The sequence below is a fragment of the Lepidochelys olivacea genome (assembly GCF_965140295.1).
Source record: "Lepidochelys olivacea isolate rLepOli2 genome assembly, chromosome: 27".
Classification (NCBI taxonomy): Eukaryota; Metazoa; Chordata; order Testudines; family Cheloniidae; genus Lepidochelys; species Lepidochelys olivacea.
Window position 1 is genome coordinate 2,158,417 of NC_140437.1, and position 7,212 is coordinate 2,165,628.

The window sequence follows — 7,212 nt, forward strand, 5'->3', positions numbered from 1 at the left end:
AGCCCCGCCCCCAATCACGGCTCAGCTTCTCTCCCAGCACAAAGCCCCTGCACATACAGATACTACCAATACAAAACCAAACACACACACAAATACCTTTTCCTCCAACAGAACTCCCACTCAAACTCCCCTGTTTACAGCTCTGTTTGCTAGCTCCTGTGCCGCTGCAGCTGTCTGTGCCACTGCCTGACTGACTGCTACCTTTATAGGACCCCTAGTCAGGGAAGCCCCGCCCCCTAATCAGGGCTCAGCTTCTCTCCCAGCACAAAGCCCCTACACACACAGATACTACCAATACAAAACCGAACACACACAAATACCTTCTACTCCAACAGAACTCCCACTCAAACTCCCCTGTTTATAGCTCTGTTTGATAGCTCCTGTGCCGCTACCTGACTGGCTGCAACCTTTATAGGACCCCTAGTCAGGGAAGCCCCGCCCCCTAATCAGGGCTCAGCTTCTCTCCCAGGACAAAGCCCCTACACATACAGATACCACCAATACAAAACCAAACACACACACAAATACCTTTTCCTCCAACAGAACTCCCACTCAAACTCCCCTGTTTCCAGCTCTGTTTGCTAGCTCCTGTGCCGCTGCAGCTGTCTGTGCCGCTACCTGATTGGCTGCTACCTTTATAGGACCCCTAGTCAGTGAGGCTCCGCCCCCTAATCAGGGCTCAGCTTCTCTCCCAGCACAAAGCCCCTGCACATACAGATACTACCAATACAAAACCGAACACACACAAATACCTTCTCCTCCAACAGAACTCCCACTCAAACTCCCCTGTTTACAGCTCTGTTTCCTAGCTCCTGTGCCGCTGCAGCTGTCTGTGCCGCTGCCTGACTGGCTGATACCTTTTTTGGACCCCTAGTCAGTGAAGCCCCGCCCCCTAATCACGGCTCAGATTCTTTCCCAGCACAAAGCCCCTACACATACAGATACTACCAATACAAAACCAAACACACACAAATACCTTCTCCTCCAACAGAACTCCCACTCAAACTCCCCTGTTTACAGCTCTGTTTGATAGCTCCTGTGCCGCTGCCTGACTGGCTGCTACCTTTATAGGACCCCTAGTCAGGGAAGCCCCGCCCCCTAATCACGGCTCAGCTTCTCTCCCAGCACAAAGCCCCTACACATACAGATACTAACAATACAAATCCAAACACACACAAATACCTTCTCCTTCAACAGAACTCCCACTTAAACTCCCCTGTTTACAGCTCTGTTTGCTAGCTCCTATGCCGCTGCCTGACTGGCTGCTACCTTTATAGAACCCCTAGTCAGGGAAGCCCCGCCCCCTAATCAGGGCTCAGCTTCTCTCCCAGCACAAAGCCCCTACACATACAGATACTACCAATACAAAACCAAACACACACACAAATACCTTCTCCTCCAACAGAACTCCCTCTCAAACTCCCCTGTTTACAGCTCTGTTTGCTAGCTCCTGTGCCGCTGCCTGACTAGCTGTTACCTTTATAGGACCCCTAGTCAGGGAAGCCCCGCCCCCTATTCAGGGCTCAGCTTCTCTCCCAGCACAAAGCCCCTACACATACAGATACGAACAATACAAAACCAAACACACACAAATACCTTCTCCTCCAACAGAACTCCCACTCAAACTCCCCTGTTTACAGCTCTGTTTGCTCGCTCCTGTGCCGCTGCCTGACTGGCTGCTACCTTTATAGAACCCCTAGTCAGGGAAGCCCCGCCCCTAATCAGGGCTCAGCTTCTCTCCCAGCACAAAGCCCCTACACATACAGATACTAACAATAGAAAACCAAACACACACAAATACCTTCTCCTGCAACAGAACTCCCACTCAAACTCCCCTGTTTACAGCTCTGTTTGCTCGCTCCTGTGCCGCTTCCTGACTGGCTGCTACCTTTATAGGACCCCTAGTCAGGGAAGCCCCGCCCCCTAATCAGGGCTCAGCTTCTCTCCCAGCACAAAGCCCCTACACATACAGATACTACCAATACAAAACCAAACACACACGAATACATTCTACTCCAACAGAACTCCAACTCAAACTCCCCTGTTTACAGCTCTGTTTGATAGCTCCTGTGCCACTGCCTGACTGGCTGCAAGCTTTATAGGACCCCTAGTCAGGGAAGCCCCGCCCCCTAATCAGGGCTCAGCTTCTCTCCCAGCACAAAGCCCCTACACATACAGATACCACCAATACAAAACCAAACACACACAAATACCTTCTCCTCCAACAGAACTCCCACTCAAACTCCCCTGTTTACAGCTCTGTTTGCTAGCTCCTGTGCCGCTGCCTGACTGGCTGCTACCTTTATAGGACCCCTAGCCAGGGAAGCCCCGCCCCCTAATCAGGGCTCATCTTCTGTCCCAGCACAAAGCCCCTACACAAACAGATACCACCAATACAAAACCAAACACACACAAATACCTTCTCCTCCAACAGAACTCCCACTCAAACTCCCCTGTGTACAGCTCTGTTTGCTAGATCCTGTGTCGCTGCAGCTGTCTTTGCCACTGCCTGACTGGCTGATACCTTTATAGGACCCCTCGTCAGTGAAGCCCCGCCCCCTAATCACGGCTCAGCTTCTCTCCCAGCACAAAGCCCCTACACATACAGATACTACCAATACAAAACAAAACACACTCAAATACCTTCTCCTCCAACAGAACTCCCACTCAAACTCCCCTGTTTACAGCTCTCTTTGCGAGCTCCTGTGCCGCTGCCTGACTGGCTGCTACATTTATAGGACCCCTAGTCAGGGAAGCCCCGCCCCCTAATCACTTCTCAGCTTCTCTCCCAGCACAAAGCCCCTACACAAACAGATACCACCAATACAAAACCAAACACCCACAAATACCTTCTCCTCCAACAGAACTCCAACTCAAACTCCACTGTTTACAGCTCTGTTTGCTAGCTCCTGTGCCGCTGCAGCTGTCTGTGCCGCTGCCTGACTGGCTGATACCTTTTTTGGACCCCTAGTCAGTGAAGCCCCGCCCCCAATCACGGCTCAGCTTCTCTCCCAGCACAAAGCCCCTGCACATACAGATACTACCAATACAAAACCAAACACACACACAAATACCTTTTCCTCCAACAGAACTCCCACTCAAACTCCCCTGTTTACAGCTCTGTTTGCAAGCTCCTGTGCCGCTGCAGCTGTCTGTGCCACTGCCTGACTGACTGCTACCTTTATAGGACCCCTAGTCAGGGAAGCCCCGCCCCCTAATCAGGGCTCAGCTTCTCTCCCAGCACAAAGCCCCTACACACACAGATACTACCAATACAAAACCAAACACACACAAATACCTTCTACTCCAACAGAACTCCCACTCAAACTCCCCTGTTTACAGCTCTGTTTGATAGCTCCTGTGCCGCTGCCTGTCTGGCTGCAACCTTTATAGGACCCCTAGTCAGGGAAGCCCCGCCCCCTAATCAGGGCTCATCTTCTGTCCCAGCACAAAGCCCCTACACAAACAGATACCACCAATACAAAACCAAACACACACAAATACCTTCCCCTCCAACAGAACTCCCACTCAAACTCCCCTGTTTACAGCTCTGTTTGCTAGCTCCTGTGCCGCTGCCTGACTGGCTGCTACCTTTATAGAACCCCTAGTGAGGGAAGCCCCGACGACTAATCAGGGCTCAGCTTCTCTCCCAGCACAAAGCCCCTGCACACACAGATACCACCAATACAAAACCAAACACACACAAGTACCTTCTCCTCCAACAGAACTCCCACTCAAACTCCCCTGTTTACAGCTCTGTTTGCTAGCTCCTGTGCCGCTGCCTGACTGGCTGCTACCTTTACAGGACCCCTAGTCAGTGAAGCCCCGCCCCCTAATCAGGGCTCATCTTCTGTCCCAGCACAAAGCCCCTACACATACAGATACTACCAATACAAAACCAAACACACACAAATACCTTGTACTCCAACAGAACTCCCACTCAAACTCCCCTGTTTACAGCTCTGTTTGATAGCTCCTGTGCCACTGCCTGACTGGCTGCAAGCTTTATAGGACCCCTAGTCAGGGAAGCCCCGACCACTAATCAGGGCTCAGCTTCTCTCCCAGCACAAAGCCCCTCCAAGCCTCTACACATACAGATACCACCAATACAAAACCAAACACACACACAAATACCTTTTCCTCCAACAGAACTCCCACTCAAACTCCCCTGTTTACAGCTCTGTTTCCTAGCTCCTGTGCCGCTGCAGCTGTCTGTGCCGCTGCCTGACTGGCTGATACCTCTTTTGGACCCCTAGTCAGTGAAGCCCCGCCCCCTAATCACGGCTCAGATTCTCTCCCAGCACAAAGCCCCTACACATACAGATACTACCAATACAAAACCAAACACACACAAATACCTTCTCCTCCAACAGAACTCCCACTCAAACTCCCCTGTTTACAGCTCTGTTTGATAGCTCCTGTGCCGCTGCCTGATTGGCTGCAAGCTTTATAGGACCCCTAGTCAAGGAAGCCCCGCCCCCTAATCACGGCTCAGCTTCTCTCCCAGCACAAAGCCCCTACACATACAGATACTAACAATACAAATCCAAACACACACAAATACCTTCTCCTCCACCAGAACTCCCACTCAAACTCCCCTGTTTACAGCTCTGTTTGCTAGCTCCTGTGCCGCTGCCTGACTGGCTGCTACCTTTATAGGACCCCTAGTCAGGGAAGCCCCGCCCCCTAATCAGGGCTCAGCTTCTCTCCCAGCACAAAGCCCCTCCAAGCCTCTACACATACAGATACCACCAATACAAAACCAAACACACACACAAATAACTTTTCCTCCAACAGAACTCCCACTCATACTCCCCTGTTTACAGCTCTGTTTGCTAGCTCCTGTGCCGCTGCCTGACTGGCTGCTACCTTTATAGGACCCCTCGTCAGTGAAGCCCCGCCCCCTAATCACGGCTCAGCTTCTCTCCCAGCACAAAGCCCCTACACACACAGATACTACCAATACAAAACCAAACACACACAAATACCTTCTACTCCAACAGAACTCCCACTCAAACTCCCCTGTTTACAGCTCTGTTTGATAGCTCCTGTGCCGCTGCCTGTCTGGCTGCAACCTTTATAGGACCCCTAGTCAGGGAAGCCCCGCCCCCTAATCAGGGCTCATCTTCTGTCCCAGCACAAAGCCCCTACACAAACAGATACCACCAATACAAAACCAAACACACACAAATACCTTCCCCTCCAACAGAACTCCCACTCAAACTCCCCTGTTTACAGCTCTGTTTGCTAGCTCCTGTGCCGCTGCCTGACTGGCTGCTACCTTTATAGAACCCCTAGTGAGGGAAGCCCCGACGACTAATCAGGGCTCAGCTTCTCTCCCAGCACAAAGCCCCTGCACACACAGATACCACCAATACAAAACCAAACACACACAAGTACCTTCTCCTCCAACAGAACTCCCACTCAAACTCCCCTGTTTACAGCTCTGTTTGCTAGCTCCTGTGCCGCTGCCTGACTGGCTGCTACCTTTACAGGACCCCTAGTCAGTGAAGCCCCGCCCCCTAATCAGGGCTCATCTTCTGTCCCAGCACAAAGCCCCTACACATACAGATACTACCAATACAAAACCAAACACACACAAATACCTTGTACTCCAACAGAACTCCCACTCAAACTCCCCTGTTTACAGCTCTGTTTGATAGCTCCTGTGCCACTGCCTGACTGGCTGCAAGCTTTATAGGACCCCTAGTCAGGGAAGCCCCGACCACTAATCAGGGCTCAGCTTCTCTCCCAGCACAAAGCCCCTCCAAGCCTCTACACATACAGATACCACCAATACAAAACCAAACACACACACAAATACCTTTTCCTCCAACAGAACTCCCACTCAAACTCCCCTGTTTACAGCTCTGTTTCCTAGCTCCTGTGCCGCTGCAGCTGTCTGTGCCGCTGCCTGACTGGCTGATACCTCTTTTGGACCCCTAGTCAGTGAAGCCCCGCCCCCTAATCACGGCTCAGATTCTCTCCCAGCACAAAGCCCCTACACATACAGATACTACCAATACAAAACCAAACACACACAAATACCTTCTCCTCCAACAGAACTCCCACTCAAACTCCCCTGTTTACAGCTCTGTTTGATAGCTCCTGTGCCGCTGCCTGATTGGCTGCAAGCTTTATAGGACCCCTAGTCAAGGAAGCCCCGCCCCCTAATCACGGCTCAGCTTCTCTCCCAGCACAAAGCCCCTACACATACAGATACTAACAATACAAATCCAAACACACACAAATACCTTCTCCTCCACCAGAACTCCCACTCAAACTCCCCTGTTTACAGCTCTGTTTGCTAGCTCCTGTGCCGCTGCCTGACTGGCTGCTACCTTTATAGGACCCCTAGTCAGGGAAGCCCCGCCCCCTAATCAGGGCTCAGCTTCTCTCCCAGCACAAAGCCCCTCCAAGCCTCTACACATACAGATACCACCAATACAAAACCAAACACACACACAAATAACTTTTCCTCCAACAGAACTCCCACTCATACTCCCCTGTTTACAGCTCTGTTTGCTAGCTCCTGTGCCGCTGCCTGACTGGCTGCTACCTTTATAGGACCCCTCGTCAGTGAAGCCCCGCCCCCTAATCACGGCTCAGCTTCTCTCCCAGCACAAAGCCCCTACACATACAGATACTACCAATACAAAACAAAACACACTCAAATACCTTCTCCTCCAACAGAACTCCCACTCAAACTCCCCTGTTTACAGCTCTGTTTGCGAGCTCCTGTGCCGCTGCCTGACTGGCTGCTACCTTTATAGGACCCCAAGTCAGGGAAGCCCCGCCCCCTAATCACTTCTCAGCTTCTCTCCCAGCACAAAGCCCCTACACAAACAGATACCACCAATACAAAACCAAACACCCACAAATACCTTCTCCTCCAACAGAACTCCAACTCAAACTCCACTGTTTACAGCTCTGTTTGCTAGCTCCTGTGCCGCTGCAGCTGTCTGTGCCACTGCCTGACTGACTGCTACCTTTATAGGACCCCTAGTCAGGGAAGCCCCGCCCCCTAATCAGGGCTCAGCTTCTCGCCTAGCACAAAGCCCCTACACACACAGATACTACCAATACAAAACCAAACACACACAAATACCTTCTACTCCAACAGAACTCCCACTCAAATTCCCCTGTTTACAGCTCTGTTTGATAGCTCCTGTGCCGCTGCCTGACTGGCTGCAACCTTTATATGACCCCTAG